General features: G+C 36.0%; 3 pseudogenes; all 3 read left to right on the forward strand.

Moving 5' to 3' along the window:
• The first annotated feature begins 3,577 nt into the window (after positions 1 to 3,577).
• LOC132364446 (keratin-associated protein 13-1-like) lies at positions 3,578 to 4,148 on the forward strand (annotated as a pseudogene).
• Positions 4,149 to 8,420: 4,272 nt separating this feature from the next.
• LOC132365536 (keratin-associated protein 13-1-like) lies at positions 8,421 to 8,971 on the forward strand (annotated as a pseudogene).
• Positions 8,972 to 15,608: 6,637 nt separating this feature from the next.
• Positions 15,609 to 23,601, forward strand: LOC132364447 (keratin-associated protein 13-1-like; annotated as a pseudogene).
• The last annotated feature ends 2,008 nt before the right edge of the window (positions 23,602 to 25,609 follow it).

Genomic DNA, 25,609 nt, shown 5'->3' on the forward strand with positions numbered 1-25,609 from the left:
CACAGCTATAAGCATCTCCTATGGGCTACCAGCTAGATGTTAAACCTTTAGTTTAACAATGGTTAAATTCTGATTTAACAATCAGAATCACATATGGAGTGGCCTGGGAAGGAGTTCAATCATCTGGGTTATTTTTAATTGTTTATGTATTTTTCAGGATGGTTTGTTGCATATTCAGCAGTAAGACACCACTGATTTAAGTCTTTGCCCAGTATATAAAAACCAACTCAAATTCTGCTGGCATCTAAAGAACTTAAGTCAGAGGATCATCAACATAAGTGAGGTGGTCCAATTGGCTTGTGATTTGTTCCATAATTGATGTTTTATATTCCAGCCCATCAACACAGATACATGGTATTTTCCTATTAAACACGGAAGAATATCCTTCAAGTGCACAAGGGAGTTGGTTTTCACAAATTGTCTTAACACCCAAAGCTTCTAATTCATCTCTCATTCTCCTATTTATGATGGAGGCATTAACTAACACAACAAAATAGTAGTGTCAGCTCAATGACTAATGGTAACTGAAATTAGTGGAGTGGTTAGAGTTGTTGGGAATTAGAGGGAAGCACACCCCATATGAATGGAGCAGCTTGTATGCAGCTCCAGGCAACGACAAGCAAGGGAGCCTGGTGTAGCCAGAGTTTCAGAAATTTTGGAAGTCATAAATCCACATTTTATGTGAATTCTTTTGATTTTTAAATATAGGCAACTAATTTGGAGTTTAATTAAAAGCGTATGGAGACCCACACTTGTGCAATAAACAAAACTATGTAGGTTGGATTTGATAGAGGACCTGAGAGTTTGTGATGTATTATTTCAACTGGTATCATTGATTACCACATTGATGTAAGGACGGTTAGAGGTGTACTGAGGAGAGAAGGGCATCATTGCAGCCAGAAGGTCGTGTCACTACAGACAAATTTTGCTGAATTTATTATTTTAATTAACACTGGTCCTGCCTTGAGCCAGTAAAAAGTCATTCTTACTTGTGATAAGGCAACTATATTCAAGAAAGAAAACAGAGATTTGAGAAAGGCATGGTCTTCACAGCATTGCATGGGCTAGGATTTTTACCCCAGTGGCTAGGAGTCCATATGAAAAAAATTAGAAAATTAAAAGATCATAAGATAAGCTTTCAAAAAGTAGCTGTTTGATGTGGGTGCAGCTACTTCATCATTCCTTTGACTTATAAAAATGCTGGATAGTGATTTCTTTTTTTAAGTGGCAATTAAACATAGTTTTACATTGAGGAAAGGTTGATAATTTAAGCATATATAGTATAATTTTATTTCATTTTTATTAAATAAAGCTACAATTCAGTGCCATAAGCCACGACATTAACTTCTTGAGTTCCTGCTAACACATATTTGACCATTGGTGTGTGTTACATCAGTGCATTTCTCTTGAAATTGTCAGAAACATAGCAATATACTTAAAGAATATGATAAATCTGTCAGACATGTTCCTATGTATTTTAACTTGGAGTTAAAGAAGATCAAAGACAAATAACAAAAGCGGCAATAAGTTATAACAATGTAATGATCAAAGCTTAGGTTGGAGCACTGGAGAGAGGCGTTGCCGTGGAAGGTATCTTGGAGGGAGATCTGGGCACTCCACATAGGTTCCTGATATCTCAAAGAGAACATCAATAGCACATATTCAGACATCTTGGGCAGGGTATCTAAGGTAAAGACAGAGACAGATTTAACCTAATGAAGCTTAAGTGTGAGGGTCCTCCTGAGGATTCTTTCACCTAACTTTTTCCAAAGCTCTCTTGGCACTCCTCTGGGGAGGCTTGGAGAAAGCTGTTGTTCCAGCTGGGCTGCTATGGACTTGATGTCACTTCTGTGTCCTTGTGGTAGTGCTGGGGCTGTGGATGAATCCAGAGAGCTGCCTCTACTACCTCTAGCCAACAGAGTCAACCTGATGAACCTCAGGACCTCAGGGAGCTTTGACCTCAAGAAGAAGTATTTGAACCAGGATACTGCTCTGCTACCTGCTAGGAGGCCACTAAAACCTAGGGTCCACAGCCATTTGCAGCTGATCCTCACACAAGCCCCCAAACCCCAGGGCCAGAAGACTTGGAGGGGAGGTGAACCAGGACACCTGGCAGAGCTAAGCATAACTCCAGGCTTGAAGCTCTGACCAAGAAGAAGTAACGGAGGATGTTACAGGTGCAGCATTAGTAATAACAAATGGCAATGTTGAAAGAAAATTTTCCATGTCATCAAAAATAATTTAAGTGTTTTTTGATATACAGTTCTAGAGAAAAACTGAATTATATTTCTATTCTTTCTAAAGAAAATCATGTTGATAAAACCATCATCCTACGTAGAGGTGATCAAGGACTGTGTAGCCAAGAAATGTTGGGGAAAGTTTATAGATGATATATTAATGTCTTGATTTTGTAATATTTGTGTCTTTAGTCAACCTGTAGGTTTTTGCTGGTTAATATTATCTTTATTCTAAAGTAGTATTCATATTTATATCTACTATTATATTCACATTGTTGTATTCTTTGTGCTAAAAAAGGACCCTGAAGTTATAAACTTCAAGGTTTTCAAAACCTGGGTCCACCTTAAGTAAGAAAGCTGGGACAGAATCATGTATTTAAGTAGGGATCTACCAAGGCCTTGGAAATGCTCAGAAGGCATTCAAAATTTTGTGATGGGGTTCAGAAATATCATGGGAGGGGAAACCCTAGGACGTTCTACAAATATAAATGTATCTACAAAAATCATGAATTGAGTTCATTTTGAAACAATTTTGATTTGGTTGAATTAAAAGTAGAGTATCCATAGGTTGTCCACTGGGTTAGAAGAAAATCCTGGCAGATTTGTCCCTCTTTCTACCACTGTCACTAGTTTCCTCACTTCATCTCCATAGTGTCTCCCACTTTGTTTTTCTTCACATATGTCCATAGTGGTCTGTTCTTGCTTTAGAATTGATTAACTTTTTAAACAATTTAAAAAATTTATTCAAGGTATCCCCATTCCTAGTGATCTCTCTCAATCCCTTTGGCATATTTTATATGGCTCTTCTAGAGTGGACATAGTAAGCACTGCTAATAGTTAAGCAAATTGGAAATAGTAAGTAAGTAAGATGGAAAATTATGTTGGAGAGTGAGAATCAATGGTTTGCTATAAAGGCAATGTTTGTAAGGTTTCTCGTCAAGACCTGATTTCTCCCTCTTGACAATTGGCACAAAAGGGAGATGACAGCATTGCAGTCCCCACTCTAGGAAGAAAACCTTCCCCAGCTGGACCAGGAGTAGATATACAAGTAGTTATTGCCCAAGAAAATAAGAGAGGCTTCCTTCGCCATGGTGAAGTAGACATTAATTCCATACCGTCAGACCATTCGTAACATAGATGTAATTCATTGACATAGAGCTATAAAAACGGGTTCACTTATAAATATAAGATGAAGGGAGTTAGTTAACTGCTATTACAAAAAGAATTACTGAGTTACATGTAAGCAAATGAGTGGGCTCAAATATGGAAAAGATGTTACTGTAAGGTGCTACACCCATTACTGTGAATATATAAATACCACAGTCCAGGAGTAACATTCAAACTCAGAATATTCTCACTGTAATTCAGCTGAACTCACATCTCCTGTCAATATGTCCTACAACCGCTGCTCTGGAAATTTCTCCTCTCTCTCCCTTGGGGACCACCTGTGCTATTCAGGTTCCTCCTGTGGCTCTTCTTACCCCAGCAACCTGGTCTACTGGGACTGGGACTGACCTCTGCTCTCCCACTACCTGCCAGCTGGGCTCCTCTCTCTACAGTGGCTGTCAGGAGACCTGCTATAAACCCACTAGGTATCAGACATTCTATGTGGTGTCTAGACTTAGCCAGATATCCTGCTACCACTCAAGAACCTCCACACTCTGCAGGCCCTCTAAGACAACTTATTCTGGGTCTCTAGGCTTTGGGTCCAGCAACAGCTGCTCCCTGGGCTATGGATCTGGAAGCTCCTACTTACCAGGCTGTGGTTCCAGTAGCTTCAGACCCGTGGCTTGCAGAGTCCATGGTTTCCCTTCTCTAAACTATGGATCTGGATTCTGCTACCCATCCTACTTCACTTCTGGGAACTTCCAGTCTTGTTACAGACCAACCTGTGGATCTGGCTCCAACTGATCATCTTACGTAATTTTTAATCTTGTCCAATGTCTTCAATGACTCTATTCATAACCTTTATTGTTTTCATCATCTACAGGAAGAATTGCCCTCTTATTTCTAATTATCAAATTGTCACCTTGTCTCTGGTCCTAAACGTTGACTGACAAACTTTATCTAAATTTTTTTATTATTAAAGCACTAACTCAAAATAAAGTCTAAAGTCTGCATCAGAGATAGAATTTACATTGTATTTTCTTCCAAAATTGTGTGAAAAGTCATTAAATCTAATAAATTAATTGATTCTGATATCCAGCTATGTTTATTGTTGTTAGTGTTTATTATTGTTTATGTGATTGTAATAGATAAAAGTGTGTATTGACTAGGGTTTGATTGTGATGGATAAAAGAGGTAATATGAAAAGATCAATATGCACATGGGAATAGGTTCTGAAATCCTACAAAGTTGGGGATTTGAACAAATTTTAGAGGACCTCAGATATTTTTCTTACTCAGACTATAACTGGTGGAAGAGTATTGTTTGAATAGAATATCTCAGAATCAGAAATTAGATTGATTCCCTTGTAGGATGTGGATTCCCACATAGATACAGTTATAGATATAGTTTTATATAGCTATAATTACCAATGAATATATAGCTATAAATGAATATGTAAATATAGATGAATATATAGATGATACAAATATAGTTATAGTTTGATATCCAAGGAAAATTTATCAGACTTCAAGACTTTAAGAAATTATTAAAACCAAAATATGTGTTATGTGGTATAAACAGACTTACAAGGGATTCAGTAAATGGAAAGGTAAGACGTAGATCTTATAATAACTATAATCCATATGCTTAGGAAATAAAGAGATAGAAAATTTTGGCATAACATTGAAACATATTAAAAGAATCAAGTAGAAATTCTAAAATTAAAAAATGCAATAAATTAAATGTAGAATTGGTTACAATTGGATTAAAAATAAATTAGGCATAGCTGAAGAAACAATTAGAGATTGTTCAGAAGAGTATGTTCAAACTAAAACGTTAAGAAAGCATAAAAATATTGAACAGCACTCCAGAGCATATGGAACATGGAGAATATGGAAAGGTCTAAAAATTTCAACTGGAGTCCTAAAACAAGTTGTGTGTGTGTGTGTATACATACACATATATGTATATTTATACACAGACACACATATATATACATATATATAAATATATATATACACATTGATATTCAATGAAAAATTAACAGCCATTGACAAGTCAAGACATCACCAAATCTAAGAGAAGAAGCATGGAATAGAAACAGATCCAGAGAGAATTTTCCAAATAGAGGAAAATCAATTCACAAATTCAAGAAATGTTACAAATCCCATGTATGACAAATATGAAGAAAGGCCCACACCTAGGCACAATGGAGTCAAACTGATGAACAAGAAGAAGAAAAAAAAAAAAATGTAAAACAACCCACGGGGAAAAAATCAAGTTACTTTCAAAAAAAGCAACAATAAAATTGACAATTGAATTCTAAACATATAGAAAGGGGAAGGTAGGAAAACAATTACATAGCCTCAAATTTGTGAAGAAAGAACAATTTAAAACTAGAATACATGACTAGTGAGTATCTGTTTCAAAAAGGAAATAGAAATACAGATATTTTCAGACAATTGAAAACTTAGAGAACTTGTCACTAGCCTTCTAGCACAAAAATATATAGTTAAAAGTTATACATAGTCAAAAGCAAAATGATCCTAGCATATAGCAAAAAGATGTAGGAAGGAATAAAGAGTAAATGAAAAATATATATTGGGTACATTTAAGCAAATATTGCCTGTAAAAACATGGGGACAAATATTTATCAATATGCATAAGCATACATAAAGCGAAAATACTAACATAATAATACATGAATTGGGGTTAGGATAAATGGCCTTAAGACTTCTAACATTCTTGCATTGTACATAAAACAGTAAAAATATGAATTTATATTAGCAAATCAACAATCGACTGTGATCTTTAAGGCAGCACTGCCCAGTAGAACTTTCTTTGATGCTGAAAATATTTTTTATCTGCAGTTTCCAATATTTGGTATCCATTAGCCACACGTTATCTGTTGTGCACTTGAAATGTGATGAATATGACTGAGGAACTGAATTTTAATTTAATTTAATTTAATGCATGCAAATTGAATTTGATATATGTGGCTAGTGCCTACTCTATTGGACGGTATGGCCTTAGTGTAACATTTAAATAACTAATGAAATAATGTGCATCCTCCTGGAAGTCTGACAGATTGATTGTTAAGAAACATCTTGCTTAATATACAATAAACTTCTTAACATATAGCAAACTTTGAGATTAATAAAGTAGAACTAGCATTTTTGTTTCTTTTGCCGGATATATCTTTTATCTTTCCTTTTCTGTTTCCTCATATTTAAGAAAACCTCTTTTTTTAATTTTTTTTTTAAAGAGAAGAAAGAAATTCGCCATGTATTTCTTCTTTAGGTCTTTTTTAAAAAAATTTATTTCTGTATTTATTTTTGGCTGTGTTGGGTCTCCGTTTCTGTGCGAGGGCTTTCTCTAGTTGTGGCAAGCGGGGGGCACTCTTCATCACCGTGCGCAGGCCTCTCACTATTGCGGCCTCTCTTGTTGCGGAGCACGGGCTCCAGACGCGCAGGCTCAGTAGTTGTGGCTCATGGGCCCAGTTGCTCCGCGGCATGTGGGATCTTCCCAGACCAGGGCTCGAACCCGTGTCCCCTGCATTGGCAGGCAGATTCTCAACCCCTGTGCCACCAGGGAAGCCTAAAGAAAACCTCTTTTATGTAGAAAATAGTTTTGATTTTCATTCCAGTCTGATATTCTAAGTCTTTTATATGGACTATTTTGTCATATTATATTTAACTTAATTATTGATACAGTCAGATTTCTACCTACATATTTACTATTTTACTGTTATTTAATCCATATTTTATGTTTCTTTTTGTCTCCTTTCATGCATTTGAGGAGTAATAAAATGGTTTAATACTATAATTTTGCTCTTGTATTATTTTTTCCAGGCTTTTCATTTTTAAGCAAAATCTTAGATTTTAATGATCATTCTTAATTTATTATGTTTATTTCTTCTTATATATTAAGAATCGCTTTATTAGTGCTGTGTACAATGTCTATTTAGACATAATTCACTCATATTTCAGTCTTCTTTTCCTCTCCTGCAATTCCAAATTTCCCTCTGAGATCACCATCTTTTTAATTTGAGAAAATCCTTCAATATTCATTTTAGTTCAGGATTACCTGATATGGAAAGCTCTATAAAAAGAAGATATCTGGATATTTTACAGTGGAAAAATAATCTTAAAGGAAGAGAGTAGGTAAAAAGTATGTTTTACAGTGAAAAAGAAAATCATATGAAAGAATCTGAAGGTAGAAATGTTCAGAAGGTATTGCTTGATGGGAGTTGTTCTAGAGAAGAAAGACCTTTAGAAAATTTTAAATATAGATGACAAAAGGGACAATATATATATGAAAAGCCATAAACTATACTCATATTGAACTTTTTAATTTAAACTACAGAGATGGAAAACCCCATAAAGTCACTCCTTATCTCCTCTTGCCTCTAAAATATTTGACTCTGAGTCTTTTCACATGTGCACATATTGGCATCCCCTGAGTCTCTGCTTCAAAGTAGACTTCTTTAGTCATTTTTGCCTCTAAACATTTGTTCTGGTTTATCTCTGTGATTCACCATATTTCTTATTCAATTTATCTGATCTATTTTCTCTTTCTAAAGAATTTGAGAAGCAATTTTATAATAAAATATGTAAAAGTAATTTTAGGCAATGAAATAAAGTTAGGGAAAGAAAATCATTGGTGGCAAATAGGGTGCCTTTATTCCACTGACAAAAAAAAATTTACTTCATCTTAATCTCTCCCCTTAGAACTAAGCATCCACCAGCCAATATACAGTCAAATGAACAAAGAATCTTGGCCAGTGAGACGAGTAGGGGATTTTCTGGTCATGATGAGATGGCATCAAAGGCATGTAGTCATAGAATTTCTGACTTTGGAACAGGTCACTAGCTTAGTGCTTTAACAACACAGTGAATTCACCCATGAATACGAGATGAAAGGAATTTTTCATCTTCAATTACAGAAAATATTATTGAATTACACATACAGAGATGAGAGATTACAAGCGTGAGAAAGGTGACTGTGTAGAATGCCACACCCATGGCTAAGAGTATAAAAACACCCCAGTTCAGGAGGTGACATTAAATCTCAGAATCTTCTCTTTGTCACTCATTGGAACTCACATCTCCTGTCAACATGTCCTACTGCTGCTGCTCAGGAAACTTCTCCTCCCGCTCCCTTGGGGACCACCTGCGCTACTCAGGCTCCTCTCCTCGTGTGGCTCTTCCTACCCCAGCAACCTGATCTACAGCACTGATCGCTGCTCTCCCAGCTCCTGCCATCTGGGCTCCTCTCTTCAGAGTGGCTGCTATGAGCCCATCAGGTGCCTTACATCCTGTGTGCTATCCAGTCCCTGCCAGACATCCTGCTACCATCCAAGGACCTCCATGCTCTACAGTCCTTGCTGGACAACTTATGCTGGGTCTATGGGCTCTCGGTCCAGCAGAGGCTGCTCCCTGGGTTATGGATCCAGAAGCTGCTACACACTGGGCTTTTGATCCCATGGCTTCAGACCCCTGGATTATGAAGTCTATGCCTTCCCTTAGCTGAACCATAGATCCGGATTCTGCCATCCATCCAACTTTGCCTCTAGGAGTTGCCAATCACTGTGTTACAGACCAATCTGTGGATCTGCCTTCTATTGATCAGCTTGTCGAACGTTCAGATGTGAGCAATGTGTCCAACCTCTATACAGAGCTTCTATCATCTTCATGACCTTCGGGAAGATCAACTGTTCTTCACCTTTTTTCCATTCATAAAATACTGACCAAAAAACTGTCTGCCACATATACTGAACTTAATGATTAATTTTATGGAATAAAGTAACAGAATTAGTAAAATAAATGAAATATATTACTAAATCAATTAATGAAATTCATGTTAACAAACAATGAACTAATGTTAATGAATTAATGGGATCCTTGTTCATGCATTTTATTCACAAAATGGATAAAAACCTAAATGAATATAATCTAATAAACTCATTCAATCTGGCTTGCAAATATGTTACTAATTTTATTGTTAGTTTTAACTAGTTAAGTGTTTTTTTTTTTTTTTTCTTTTGCTTTTTTTGGAGGTTGTTTTTGAGTTTACGTTTACTATACCGCTGAAAGCAAACTTTGAAAAACTAATATTGATAGATTTGAACTAATTTATTTGAGGGTTTAAACATTTTCTTCTTCAAAACTTCTGTTTTCTGAAATCCTTACATTGCATGCATAAACTTCACGTGAATAATAATCTCAGGAGTGGCATAGAGCACAGTTTCTTCAAAGGATATGGGGTCTTGATGTTTGCTGACTGAAGGACACAAGCAAGCAATTTGGAAAATACAACTGAATGGGGAAAATTTTTAGGTTATATGAAAAGTTTTGTATGTTAGTTTAGAGAGCTTTCTTTGATTCAGTCAGTGTTGGGTGGCAAAAAACCATATCCCTTCATCTCACTGAGTACCTTTGTATGTAATTGATTTCTTCACAGGTGTAAAGAGGGAGCCAATTATATTTGGTGAGAATTAATTAGGTTCATGAGATGTAGAGTTTCACCTTCTTGTAGCCAAGATCCAAACTAAACACGGCTGGAAAAAACAAGGCTTTCAAACCATCAGAAGTCACTATTTCATTCATATCGTAACACACATTTACACACTCCTTGTTTTTATGTTTTATGTTGCCATTCTGACATTTTATAGGTCACATATTTCAGAAAACAGCATAGTGCTAAGATAGATAACATACTGATAAGGTCTAAAGCAAATAACAAAAAGACAGTATCTTTATACAGAGATAAAGAACAAGGTTCAAAGAATTTTCCTATTCATCATTTTTCAGACTGCTATAAGAATCATGAGAAACACACATTTTATGAACTAGTTATTTTACACAGAAGGAAATGAAGACTCAAAGCAGATTAAGGGTTCGCTATAGGTCCCAGTCTTACAATAAAACCAAGATCCAAGACTTTATGATAGATGAGGATTCATATAAGAAGTGAAGACGTAAGCAACATGGGAGAGAATAAGGAGAATTCTGAGAAGGTGAAATAAAATGATCAAAGCAGAGAGGTACAAAGGTACTTGTGTTCAGGAAATTATTGAAAATCAAGTTACAATTTGTATGGATTAGTAATGGAAAATCAGCTAGAGAGGTATAATAGGTCTCTTTCACTTCATTGTTTTGGATATCTTGAGTTTTGGATCACATTAATCTTAGGATTCATCTTCTCTTATTCATACTGTTAAAATAGCTTTCTGCCTGCTCATTTTCATTCTATTTTCTACTTATTTAAACATTTTAAAATACTTTATAAAATAAAACTTTTGTCAAACATTATGTAAAATAGTATGTCGTTATATTTCCTTATTTTATATAAATATATTCATATTAAATATATAACATAATATAAAAAAATAAAATATATAACAAACAGTTAAATCTCTTAAATCCTCTACTACAAATAAAGTAGCAGAGCATCTGGTAGGCTTTTTGGGGTTCTGGAACAAACATACTCCCCAAGTAGAAGTACCTCTCCGGCCTATATACAAAGCTTCCTTTAGACCAGGAGCAGGAAAAGATTCTGTAGGTCTAGTCTCAGATGCAAGCAACCTTACTAGTTGGATCAAACAATCTGGCAGACCATATGGTGTTGGCGGCATCTGTGGCATTGAAACAAATAAAAATAAAATAAAATAAAACTGCAATGTGGAGTTTACGGCACACCTCAGTGGGAAAATCACAATGCAGGCAAATAAAGTTGTAGAACAAGGTCTTATAATTTGTAGTTGAAAATTAACATATCTTTGGATAATCAGATCCTTGGAAACTACTTGGATCTGGTAGTGATACAAGACTTGACTGTGGGACAAGTGATCATGCATCTGTAGCTGTCCATCGTGAGCTGCGTTCTGTTGAAAATTCCAAGTCATGAAGTCAGGTGGACTCAGTAGCAATCCATTGTAAGACGGAAATAGCTCAAACAGGAATGAACACTAGCAGGACAAGAAAGCAGGCTCCATAAGCAGAAGCCCAGACCCCCATGTCACCGACCAGCATTGCACCACCACCTCTTTCTCACATCACATGTGTGGTCACATTTGGTGCCTCAAATGACCAGCTGAAGGAGGAAAGGAAAAGCCCAAGAAAGGCTTGCAGATGGATTGGCTCATTGCATGGATGCCTTTAAACACCGTGATGAGAAAACTATTTTCTCTATGTGTAGAAGCATATGTCTAGCACCTGGTTATTCACTTTGTATAAAAGAGAAAAAGTGGTCCCAGTTGATGATACATCTAGATTCCTGGACAGTCGCGATTGACCTGACCAGCTAGTTAAAAACCTGGAAGGGAGAATATATAATATTCAGATAATAAAATCTGGTATAGAGACATATGGATGGATATATGCAAGTAGGTCCAAAGTGTCAAGGTCTTTGTATTTCTTCTTAATGCCCACCAGAATGCATCTATCATGGAAGAGGAACTAAAAAATCAAGTTGACACAATGACTCTGTCAGTCGAGCTAGCTTGCCTTTGCCAGAAGTCCTCACAATGCTGGCAAGATGAGCATGTGAATAAGTGACCACAGAGGCTATGAATGGGTCCAACAGCATAAGCTCCCACTTACAAATATGATATAATTAATGCCACTACAAATGTCCAATCTGTCAGCAATGGAGGCTAATGCTAAACTCCCAGTATGGCACTATTCCTCAAGGAGACCAACCGGTCACTTGGTTGCAAGTTAACATGGCCCCCTTGTGCTCTGAAAGGATCAGTGGTTCATCCTCAAACACATAACTACCTATTCAGAGTAAGCCTCTGTTTTTGTGCTTATCTCAGCAGCAATATTATTCAGGAGCTAATGAAAAACTTGATCCACCAGCATGGAATTCCTCACAAGGCAGAATCTAATCAGGAAATCCACTTCATAGTAGAGATAGCAAGAAGGCAGCATCTAATCAGGAAATCCACTTCATAGTAGAGATAGCAAGAAGGCAGCATCTAATCAGGAAACCCACTTCATAGTAGAGATAGCAAGAAGTGGGATCCACAAGTTATCCACAAAAACCACAGGACCCTGAAGCTGTCTGCCTGATAGTGCATTAAATAGTCCCAGTGACAGCAAAGCTGAAATTTGCTTGGAGCATGGAAGCAATGTCTTCAAAGATTGGGTCCCAAATATCCACTTACTCTCATCCCCAATGACCCATTTAAGAACTTTGTGCTTCCTATTTCTGCAACTGGAATTTCCAAGGATAGAAGACCTATTCCCAAAGATAGACTTTCTAATGGACATATCAAGGGTCTCATTGAACTACAATTATGACTGCTGGCTGAGCACTTTGAGTTCCTTGTTTCAGGTACCAGCAAGCAAAAAAAGGAGAGAGAGAATTACCATCTAATCCAAGGGTAGATAATCCTGTTTAGCAGAAAATAGTAGGGTTACTGTTACACAGTGAGGGTAGGAGGGAGTATGTGTGGAGCTCAGTTGATCTACTTGGATGGCCCTTGAAAACTCCTGCCCAATTGAGGATGTGATTTGTCATATGCAGTAACTATAGCAAGAAAAGGGTATGGTTATCAGTGTTCATACCTCTTAGGAAAGGGCATAGGTAATACCACCATGAAATCCACTGAGACCAATAGAAGTGGTAGCTGAGGGTGAAACAAATTTCTAATGGTTGTGAAGGAGGGAAATAATGAGTACCCACCTCAGGTCCAAGATCAAATGCAGTGACAGAGTCTGCGTTTCATCCCACTGAGTCACTCTTGAACATTTCCCCTCAGGAAGGGAGGCCAACCAGAGCTACGGAGAATCTCTCTCCTGATAAGTTGACCCTCAAGGTGAAAATGGTAGACTGTGACAGGTACAGATCTGCACTGGAACTCGCATCACATCACTTCAAAAAAGAATAGCTATCCAGCTGTGACAAGTGAGGTTAGCTGACAGCCTTTCTCTGTTGGCTTCTTTTGAATCTGCCTCGATTTCAAGCCAAGGTCAGGTTTTTCTCATGGCAGCCCCTTGTCAATGACTGAACAAGATGGTAGAATGGCTTTTTTTCTTTCACAAGTGTTACTCTCTTACAAACTTTTTGTTCTTCCATTCCTGTCTCAGTGCCTGCTTCCTGGAGAATCCAACTAGCAAATATTCTATTCTTTCTTGAAATTTAATGTTTCCTTTTAAGATTATTTTCCTTCATCCTAAAGAATTTCTGTGCTTATTTCAGTGCAAGTTTATCTGATATAATTAGCCCCCTGGAAATTAGCACTCAGCTATTATATTATACAACAGAAAAAATAAAATGGAGAACAGGGGTGACAAAGGGAAAATATTTTATATTTTTGAAAGAAATTACAGAAAAGGAACTGACTTTGAAAAATGCACAAAAATCATTCACAGTATGAGCAGAGAAAAGCCTAAGTTGTTCTAGGATGCAGAACCCAGGTTCTTTTAAATTTTTTATGAGGTAAATAAAAATATATGAAAATATATAAATTATATTCATTTTTGAAGTTTTTTTTTTTTAATGGCATTTAGATCCATAGTCTCAAAGCAGGTAGAAGAGATACCTGAAATCCCTGTCTCTTCATCCCTTTTCCCAGTTTTTCAAGCTACCATCATTATACCCACTCCCTCTTCACATGCCCCAAATCAGTTTCTTCCTGTGGTTCCATCCCAATTCAGTCTTCTGGAGTCACTTTGTCTTTAAATGTTTGCCTGGTTCCTTTCTGTTTCTAGCCATTTCTCATTATGTGTTATTTTTCTTCCCTCAATTGGATATGAGGAGCATTGTATAATAATATGTGATAGATGGAAAATAAATTTGAAGAATGTGAATCAGTAGGGACAAGTAGAATCAGTCATTAGAAGCATCCTTATAAAAAACAAAGCTATGCCACTGATCACTTGACATGGTAGAAAAGTGACAGAAGAAATCCCAGAGCAAAGCAGGAGTAGATATACATGGAGTCATGGCCAGGAAGTAAAAAATGGGCTTTCCTGGCCTTAATAGGATGAAGATAACAGACAAATTGTCCTAGAATTTCTGTACAGGAATGGTCATTTGCTTTGTGTTATAATAAATCATGGCACCAGTAAATACAATAGGTAGGAAACTAGTCAACTGCAATTACAGAGACGATTAATGAATTACACACATGCAGAAGGGGAGTGAAAAATGTGAGAGGATTGCACCAGTACTGTGCCAAACCATTGACAAGAGTATATAATTACCCAGTCCACAAGATGACCTTAGACCTCAGAATATTCTCAGTGTAATTCTGCTGAACTCATATCTCCCATCAAGATGCCCTACAATTGCTGCTCTGGAAACTTCTCCTCCCACTCCCTTGGGGCTACCAGTGTTAGCCAGGATTCTCCTGTGGCTCCTTCTACCCCAGCAACCTGGTCTACAGCACTGACCTCTGCTCTCCCAACACCTGCCAGCTGGACTCCTCTCTCTACAGTCAGGAGACCTGTTGTGAGCCCGCCAGGTGCCAGACGTCCTGTGTGGTGTCCAGTCACTGCCGACATCCTGCTACCGTCCAAGGACCTCCACACTCTGCTGGAAAACTTACCCTGGGTCTCTGGGCTTTAGATTCAGCAGGTGCAACTCCTTGAGCTCTGGCTCTGGAAGCTGCTACTCATTGGGCTGTGGATCCAATGGCTTCAGACCCAGGGTTCCCTCTGTTAGTAGCTTTCCTCCATTCCGTTTGTAACATTGCAGAGATCTCATATCCAATGGGCCTTCTCCATTGGATATGAGATCTCTGCATTAATATTTAATACTTGGAAATTAATTTTGGAGAAAAAAATGAATAGTCACAAGTAGTTTCAATCTTTAGAAGGCTTTTTAGAAGGCCAAAGCTATGCCTCTAACCAAATAAAAAAGAAAGATGGTACCATTTTGATCTTCATCCTTAGAAGGAATGCATACCCTAGCAAAGCCAGACTCAGATACACATGCAACGTATACCAGGAAGGAGGGACATTCTTGGCTGTGATGGGATGGCCATTAATATAAAACGGTCATAGCATTTGTGACATGACTAGTTTATTGGCTTTGTGTTGTAACAAAAACTATTATAGCACCCATAAATACAATGTGTAGGAAACTATGCAGCTGCAGTTACAGAAATGATGATTGAGGTAATACTATGCCAATCAGGGAGTGGACATGTAGGAATGGTGACCTTACCTAGCTGTAAACACCTATTTCTGAGAGTATATAAATGCCACAGAATATTCTCAGTCTAATGCCACAGAATACTGTCAGTCTAATTCAGCTGAACTCACATTCCCAGTCAACATGTCCTACAACTGCTGCTCTGGAAACTTCTCCTCCAGCTCCCTTGGCAGTCATCTGTGCTACCCAGGCTCCTTCTATTCCAGCAACCTGGTCTATAGCACTGACCTCTACTCTCTCAGCACATGCCAGCTGGGCTCCTCTCTCTACAGTAGCTGTCAGGAGACCTGCTATAAGCCCAAAATGTGCCAGGCATTCAGTGTGGTGTCCAGTCCTTGCCAGACATCCTGCTACCGTCCGAGGACCTCCACTCTCTACCATCCCAGCTAGACAATATATGCTGGGTCTCTGGGCTTTAGGTCCAGCAGAGGCTGCTCCCTGAGCTCTGGATCCAGAAGCTGCTACTCACTGGGCTGTGGATCCAGTGGCTTCAGACACCTGGGTTATAGAGTCTGGGGCTCTCCTACCTTGGGCTATGGATCCAGATTCTGCCACCCAACCTATTCTGATGTTCAGCCTATCTGTGGATCTGGCTTCTAAAGATCCATTTATTGAATGTCCAGATCTTTTTGCAGAATGACAACTATTTTATTCTCACAAGAAACAACCCTCTTCATGGTCCCCAAAGACTGGCTGTTCACTCACTCTGCAGCCACCCAACCTAACTTACAGATTGGGTCTTGTAGAATGTAAAACTAAGTAACAAACCTAAACTTTAAATCATATACCTACATTGGTGATAGAAATCATCCAATTACTAGATATCCTTCAAAATTTAACAGTATCTAATTATCTTAAGTAAATAAACACATTTATTCTGGCATCCATATATGTTGTTATTATTATTATTAGACTTAGTATAAACATCTCAAGAGCTATAAAAGCCTTGTTCTTTAAATCATGTGTCCTTATATCTCTCTTCACAGGAGAAGAAAACACAAAAGTTAGTGAATATGTATGGAATGCAGAGAGAAAGAATAAAATTTAAATATACTGCTAGGTTTGTACATAAAACAAAAATTAAATATAAATCTAACTTGTGTCTGTATATTTTCAGAAAATACTAAATATAAAGCTTAAATAACTTCTATTAAGTTCATCCAAATTTGGTTGGTAAAAGTGACCGAATTTGTGAATCTCAGTAAGTACTTTTCCACGAAAGTCATTTTTTTACAGCATGTAAGAAGGAAGCCAATTATTCTTGTTGTGAAGAATTTTGATTCAGGATGTGTGGGTTTTTATCTCTATGCTTTCCAGTGGCTCAGGCTATATATGGCTGAGAACCACAACTCTTATGTCAGCAAAAAATGGATATCCTTTACTTTTATTTTTTCATAGTCATGTGCTAATCTTTTTTATAGGACACAGATTTCAGAAAATGGTACATTGCTGTTGGACACATTTTGAAAAGGAGACAAATCTAATAATAAAAGGGCATTATCTTTGTGTTGAGCTAAATAAACGTTCAAAGAAATTTTCAAGTCATTATTTCTTTAGAACCTTAAATAGCACTCAGAGGAACATAAATTTTGTGTGCTACATGTTTGTATGTTTGTTTGTTTGTTTGTTTTATAAACATGAGGCAATGGAAGTTCAAAGGGACTCAAGATCTGGCCAAAGATCCCAGTCTTACAGAGAAATTGGTGTTCACAATTTTCCTAAAAGATGGAACCTGCTATGAAAAGCAAAAACAGAAGTAGTATAGGATATAATAGAAAATGTTTGGAAAAATAAAATGGAATGGACAAAGCAGAGAGATATAAAGTTACCTGGTATGTTCAGGGACTATTTGGGCAATTAATTTACAGTGGGCAATTAATTCTTTTGGTAAATAGGTTTAGATAGCATTTCTAATGGCTGCACATTACTCCATCATTTTGAAGTTTGAGTTTTGAATGACGTTAATGACATTAATCCTAGGTTTCCTATCCACCTATTAAATTTACTGGAACAGATTTCCAGTGATAATTCTCATACCAGATTTCTTGTCTATTCTAAATAATTTTTCATATATTGTAAAATAAATATTTTTACCAACCATCCTTATATATAGAAGTGTAACATGATATTATTTACCAAGTATAACTTTTGTCAGCATCAGAGTGGGTAGTTCAAATCACTACTAGAACGCTAGTAAAACTGGATAAAATAATCTGTGCACAAACACTGGAGCATTACCAGGCTAAGAACTGCTAGGTCAAAATTAGGAGAGGTTTTAAGTCAAAAGAAATGTTGGTATTTGGGCTAATTTCTTCCTAGAGTTGCCCACTAAACCCAAAAACGTCAATGGGCTCATAGTGTGAATGAACAGAATTAGACTCCCATGGCATTGTAAGGAACTGGGGATATTGGTAAACATTCTAGGCTTTTGAAACATTATAGGATTTTAAAGACTCCACTAGAATTTTAAGGGTATGCAAACAGAATATGTTTCACAGGAACTGAAGTCAACCTTTGAATTACATCAATCTTGATGATATGACAGTATTAGTAAACTTACCCCAGCTTGGTACGTCCAGAGTAAATTCTTCTGCAAATAGACCTCAAATTACCTATAGTAATTGATTAAAAACTATCAATACTACAAAAAAAAGCAAGACAAGAACAAGAGACAACATAGAGTACAAACAAGTCTACAGGAGATCCAGATAATGAACATATTAGAAATGTACACAAAAATAATTGTGGTTATTTTTCTTAAGAAATTAAAGACAAGTTTAAGAATTTTGACAGAGTGCTTGAATATATAAAGATGAAAATGAAAAATGCAAAAACTGTAAAATACAGCAACTAAAATGTACAAAACTCAAATGACTTCAAAGGCAAACTAAAACAGTCTGAAACTATGGGCCAATATCCCTCCCAGCTGAAATAAAATATAATAATGAGCTCAGATCAGGGAGTGGCAGAATACCTGGTCAAAGTATAGGCAAACTAGAGGTTCAATCAAGCTGATTAAAATTTGATGACATATATACACTAATATGTATAAAATGGATAACTAATAAGAACCTGCTGTATAAAAAAATAAATTAAATTAAATTAAAAAAATAAAAAAAATTAGAGACAGTGACTGCCTAACTCAGTTATTAGAGGAATATTACTGATAAGCCCTTGACCCATCTAACATGCAGAAAAAAGGACTTACATTCTCTTGAAAACATTAAATCAAAATATTTTCATATATATATTTGTGTGTATATATGTGTATCAATTACATAATTATATAATCATGTGTACAAAAATATAAATATTTATACTACAAGATACACTGTTCTTTTATATACAATGTCCTAATGCAATAAAACATTACAAAAAAAAGTCAGAAAGCATGTAAGTGTTACTACCCCCATCAAAAGAATAACAATCAATAAGAGGAAATTCACATTTAACACACTTATTAAAATTAGTTGGCTAAAATGCCCATGATGGATATGTGAATAATTTAAGAGAAAGATGGATATAACTAATAAATATATAGGGAATTTTAAGAGATATGTACATTTAAAAACAACAACAACCTAATGGATATTCTCAAACAGAAAGTTAAAGATTTAAAATTTTTTAAAAAGTCAACCTATATCAGTTCAAAACATCCTTCAAAAATAAAGAAAAAATAAAAACATTTTTAGAAAAATTTTATCCTCAAAAATTTTCTGTAAAATAATTAATTTGACCCCGCCTGATTTGATTAACAATTTCTAGAAGTAGGTGCAGTTGTAAAAGTACTATAATCTATGGATAACACTTCTCATATCAGAAAGACTCAGATCCATATCTAAGGAATACAGAGTCACAAACAAAAAATTTGCAACTCAATATTTCCACAGTAAAGACCACACATATTTTGGAAATGCCCAGTTTTATAATTAAGTTTTTTTCTTAAAAAAAAAAAAAAAAGCTACCCTTGGAAGCCTACACTGTACAGAATAATCAATACAAGACTGGAGCTGGGTTGACCAGGTTCTGAGTTCCTGGGAAGTCTCCTTCAACTGATAACCCTCATCATTCACTTTAATACAAATGTAGACTTAAAGATGAAAATAAACTAGTAAAGAATGAGGCCATGAGCCTCTTTGATTGGTGCAGAGGTTATGAACTAAGATTCTATACCCTTGGAAAACAAATGGATTAACTTTCCACTTTGTCTAAGAGTAGTTCTGCTTCCTGCTCATCCTGTAGTTACTCTTAAGTTTGCCAACAGGGCTATTTTGAGGAAGTGTTTGGAAAAGAGGGAGAATGAGGAAGGCTAAGATATTTACCTCACTTACTGGAAAAAATGAAAAAAAATTAATTCTGCTTTGGAATATAGAAAAATAAATATTTTTCCAAATAATTATGAACATTTTGTGAAGCTATTGGTCACTTCTTTTCTTATATGCTGTTTCTTTTAAAAATTAAAATAATTGATTTTCTCAAAATCTAAATTTTGACCTTGTTTTTTTTCTGTTTCATATTTGACTTCTCTTTCATTGATTTCTGTTCTTACCTTTCTTATTTCTATCTTAAATTTACTTTTGGTTTAAATTGCTATTTTTTTCTAAGTTCCTCATATAAAGTACTAAAAAAATTGATTTCAAGCTTTCTTGAAGTGTTATATATACTTTAAAATCTAAAATTTTCCTTCTAAACAGCTGTACATCTCAAAATTTACTGGGTTATATCATCATTATGCATTTTAAAATATTTCCAAATTTTAATTCATTTTTTTCTTTGATGTTTGAATTTTTATGAATGATGTTAATTAATTTACAGCCATATGAGGTTCTTTTTATTTAAAATTTGTAGTTTATTTTTATCTTATATCTACTAATTTCTCATCTTTTAAAAATGTATTGCCAGCAGTAAACTGAACAATAAACCAAATTTAAAGTCTAATGTCACCATTTGTGATAGAATTTATTTCAGTAGCTTTTCTCCTCAAAATGAAATTCACGTGAATTAAATGTAATAAACCCCTTAATCCAAAAACAATGTGGTGGTTTGTTATCTGTTTATTTTCTAATTTTGTTCTCTTGTCCATTTGTGGGATTAAAACAAAAGATCAATATTCCCCTGTGAATGGGCTTTGAAATCTTAACTCTGTGCAAGGTCTTAACTAATGTCTTCAGAATTTTAAGTGTCTTAATATGGTAATTTCCTGGAATTTCATTGAAGGCACAACTTTCTCTGACTATAAATATCGAAGCAGAGGAGAGCTGAATTCACTCATGAACAATTGACTATGTGTTTGTATCTGCAGAAGGACAGAATTAGGAAAGCAAGGAAATAATTTAGTTCATATGTTCTGGTTCATATGAAAAAAAAGTAAATGAAGGACTAGTATACATTTGTAAACTTGAGGAAAAAATGCCTACGATCTTTCCTTAACTGTAATTGAATTAGCCTCATTTTGGTTGGCAAAAATATCTGAATTTTGCATTTCAACAACCAGTTTCTAGTCTGATTCATTTCTCTTAAGTGTATGTAAGGAGGTTATCTCTAAACCTAGGTGAGATAAAACCAAAACGGATATATGGGCTGCTCTAGAAGCTCTAGAAGGGTCAGGTTCAGAAGACATGTGTTTCATCTCAATGCCTTCCCAAGGCTCAAACTCAAAGCAGCTGAAAATGAGCTTCTAGAACTGCTCATATGTCTGTTTTGGTTGCATCTCACCATGAAATTGGATATTATTTGATTTTTTTATGGTTATTTTCTAAGTTTTTATAAATATACATATAATTTCAGGAAATAATAAGTTGCTAAAAATATAACTTGATGTAAATGAGCCAAACATAAAAATAAAATGCTATCTTTGTGTAGAGCCAAGGAATCTATAGAAATTTCCTGTGGTTATTTCATTATACCCTCAGGCAGACCTGCGAGGAATTTGCTCATTATATTTTAAGGTCCTTTTAGCATTTAAGAAAAAAGACGCTCAAAGAGAACCTGACTTGCCAAAGATGGCATTTCTTTAAGGAAATGAAAATGTCCCACTCTCTTCCTAAGTACATTAAATATGAGTGACACAAGTAACTGTATAGATCCCCAAGTTGAACTTATTTATCGTATAGATGTAGAACTAGAGAACTAGAAGCATTTGTTTCTCGGTCTCTCAGAAAGTTAATGGTAAGGCTAACAGCAGAACTCCTAATTCCTATTTCATTTTAATGTAATTTCAGTTGTGCCACACGATCTCATCTTCTCTCCCCTTCAGTCATTTCTCTCTCTTCTTCTCCTCCGCATTATCATCACCATCATCATCACTATTAGAATGCTTGGGAAATATTCATGGTTTTAGACTGTTACTGGGAAATCTAAAGGGATCAAAATAATGAGAGAAAATATAGAAATTTCATTTGGCATCCCTGACAGAAATTGAAATAGTAATGTCGGGTTGCTCCCCTATGAACGTAATCTTATTTTGTTTATAACTTCCATAAGTTTTGAAAATGTAATAATCTAAGTTATCGCCATATGCAAATGCCCACTTTGGTTACGTCGGAGCAGCCTCTGATGATTAAAAATTACCTGCGTATTTCAGATGTGAAAGTGGTTCTCTGGCCTCTGGAAGTACTCTAGTTAAAAAGCAAACTTCCTTTTAAAGAAGAATCAGGGATAGTTTCAATAATATTTATACAGCCATAAAGTGAAGTACTCACACACAACTAGTAATTATAATGTTGGAAAGAATAAATTTGTAATATCACAACTGGTGCTGAAGTTAAATCTAATAAAGTCTCATTTAAAGATATAAGTATCAAAGTATAAAAACTTTTATCATTATTTCTCAAGAGACTGTCCCAATCCCATACAACAGCTGCTCTAGAAACAGCCCAACCCCTACCTCTGAAACTGAGCAGGACCCTGTGGAGTTCCTGGGCACAAAAGCCTTTCTGTGTCCCCTTCCCTGAGTTCCAAAGGGCAGGTTCAAACCGTTGCTAATCAGGGAAGGGAGGGGATGCAGAGATAAGGGAAGAGCAGTCAAGAAACACCAGGGGGCAGCCTTGGGGCAGAGTCCTGGTTCCCGCTCAAGGGAAACACATAACAATATCTTGGAGCTCTTCTGGAGAACTACAACCACCACCAAATGAAGATGTTAACTACTTGATGAAGCATTCTTCATTCCAGAGAAGGTCACAGTTCAACCCTCATCACCTGATGCCAGATGATCTCCGGATTGAGGGAATGTGCGCCCTGCATGCACCACGATCCCTATCAGTAACCCTGCCCCTTGATTATAAAACTCCTTACAACCACTCCCCTCCCCCCCAGTTCTTGGGACACACAGTTTTGAGGGCACTAGCCTGCTGTGTCTCCCTTTGCCTGGCAAAGCAATAAAGCTATTCTTTTCTACTTCACCCAAAACTCTGTCTCTCAGAACTCTGTCTCTGAGATTTAATTTGGTGTCGGAATACAGAGGCCGGATTCAAATCTTTTTTTTTTTTTTAACATCTTTATTGGAGTATAATTGCTTTACCATGGTGTGTTAGTTTCTGCTTTATAACAAAGTGAATCAGCTGTACATATACATATATCCCCATATCCCCTCCCTCTTGCATCTCCCTCCCACCCTCCCTATCCCACCCCTCTAGGTGGTCACAAAGCACCGAGCTGATCTCCCTGTGTTATGCGGCTGCTTCCCACTAGCTATCGATTTTACATTTGGCAGTGTATCTATGTCCATTCCACTCTGAATTTATCAGGATCAAGATAAGGTTCTCCCTATATTCCAGCAACAGTGATTCTGGGTCTTCAGTTCCCTACAAAAGCAGCCCTGCTCTCTACCAGATTCCCATTACCTCTTTTATAGATCCTGCCCCAGCTAGACTTCTGATTTCCTCCTGCTGTCTTCCTTGTCCATCTGTTACACTCAATGTCTCTATGAAATTCGAACTCAGGTGTTCAGCTCCCAACCTCCTGCTGCCAAAGCAACTTTATTTCCAGGAATTGCCAGTCATCTTTTTACCAGCCAGCATGTGGTTCTTACTTCTGGGGATTAATGTATTTAGTTTCCCAGGAAACTCATCGTGAGTCATTTCCATGCAATTGATTTCACCAATTTCTAGTTATTTATTCTTGTCACATTAGTGATTATAGGTAACAGCTTTGTTCTCCCCGGCCTTAACTCCCATATTTTTTATTAGTCATGCCTCAGTAGTACCTTGTCAAACATCTTGTCAGCACCAGTCCTTAAAATAATATTCATTTAGCTCTGTTCTTAAGGAATGCATGATGAACAAATGTTCTATTACATTTTTTTTTCAGGGAGAATGCATTCATTCATATACTTCTCTATATTAAGAAAAATTTAAAGCTGGTTTTTAAGTGGGATTCCCATTTCTCTGAACTTACCAACTAGCAAGGTTAACCAAATAACGATTTAATTACAACAATAAGTAAAGCTATAAAAGAGCAGTTCTTCAACATATAAGTACATTTAACAATGAGACCTTAATAACGATCTGAGATGTTAACAAAGCTTCCCAGAGAAACTATTTTATAAGCTAAGTCTGGAGAATGAGTAAAAATGGCTTGATCCAGGTAGAAACTGGAGCAAAGATACCCAATTAGATGATTGTACCAATTTGAACAGAAATAATAAAACCTATAATTAATGAAGTCAGCATATCCACATGTACCCATCCTATATTGCTATCTCTGTCTCTCATTTCTACATAAATTTCTTCTTTTAGTATAAACCAACTGAACTTCAATTCTTCCCTGAACACGTGTGTATTTTTCCCCTCTGCTTTGGTCATTTCACTTCATCTTCATATATTTCCCCTTATCTATTCTCATAGCTTTTGTGTTTTCAATATTTAAGAGAGTCTCAACTTTTACATTCATTTTTAAATGCCATTTCCTTTATAATTCTTACATCATCGAATAAAAGTTTTCTTTCCATCTTCTGAAATTGGAACTGAACTGAGTTACAGTGAAATTTAAAGAGTGAGGTAATAGGGATAATATGGTAGAGTGAGTATGGCAATCTTGAATTAGACATTTAATTAGTCAATTACTATGTGTAAAGACCCCATTTCCTGATCTCAGGAGAGTTTGAAAATGGAATTCCCAGGCTCATGGGGATAACAGAGCAGGGATTTTGTTGCAAATGCCTTCTAAATGTACTAGATTAATAATATCAGTCATTTTTCACTCACTCCCTTTGTCAGATATACTTAGATACTATAAACAACAGGCTCATAAAACTAAAAAGATACATATTTATCAATTGTGAATAGAGAAGGTAGCACACTACCTACTCATATAAACACACACAAAATCAGCCACATTACCATATTCCCACAACATTTCCAGTCATCATTGTACTATAGGTCTTAGCCGGAGCAGTAAACAAGAAAAACAAATAAAAGGCATAAATATCAGCAAGGGAATAAGAAAGTTGTCTTTATTCACAGGTATAATGTTTGTCTACATAAAAAATCCTAAGGAATGTACAAAATTACTACAGAAAACTCTATTTTATTTCTATATACAAACCAAAAATACATGAAAAATTAAGTCTAAAATATGTTGTAATGACAACAAAACATATAATCTAAAAATACATTTCAAGATTCTAGATTTCCATATTAATACTTATAAAATACTGCAGAAAGAAATTAAATAAGACTCAAATAAATAGAGACATATCACAGATTGAAAGCTATTCAATATCCCTAATTTACAGATTCAATACATTCTTTTTTAAATTAATTAATTATTTTTTTATATCTTTATTGAAGTATAATTGCTTTACAATGTTGTGTTAATTTCTGCTGTATAACAAAGTGAATCAGTTATAAGTGTACATATATCCCCATATCCCCTCCCTCTTGAGCCTCCCTCCCATCCTCCCTATCCCACCCCTCTAGGTTGTCACAAAGCATGGAGCTGATCTCCCTGTGCTAGGGAGCAACTTCCCACTAGTCATCTATTTCGCATTTTGATTCAATATATTCTGAACAAAAAAGCCAGCAGGCATTTTAATAGAAATTGAAAAACTGATTCTAAAATTTATATGAGAGCAGGGATAGGCAAAATAATCTTTAAAAAGA

The sequence above is a fragment of the Balaenoptera ricei genome, chromosome 4, assembly GCF_028023285.1.
Source record: "Balaenoptera ricei isolate mBalRic1 chromosome 4, mBalRic1.hap2, whole genome shotgun sequence".
NCBI classification, from domain to species: Eukaryota; Metazoa; Chordata; class Mammalia; order Artiodactyla; family Balaenopteridae; genus Balaenoptera; species Balaenoptera ricei.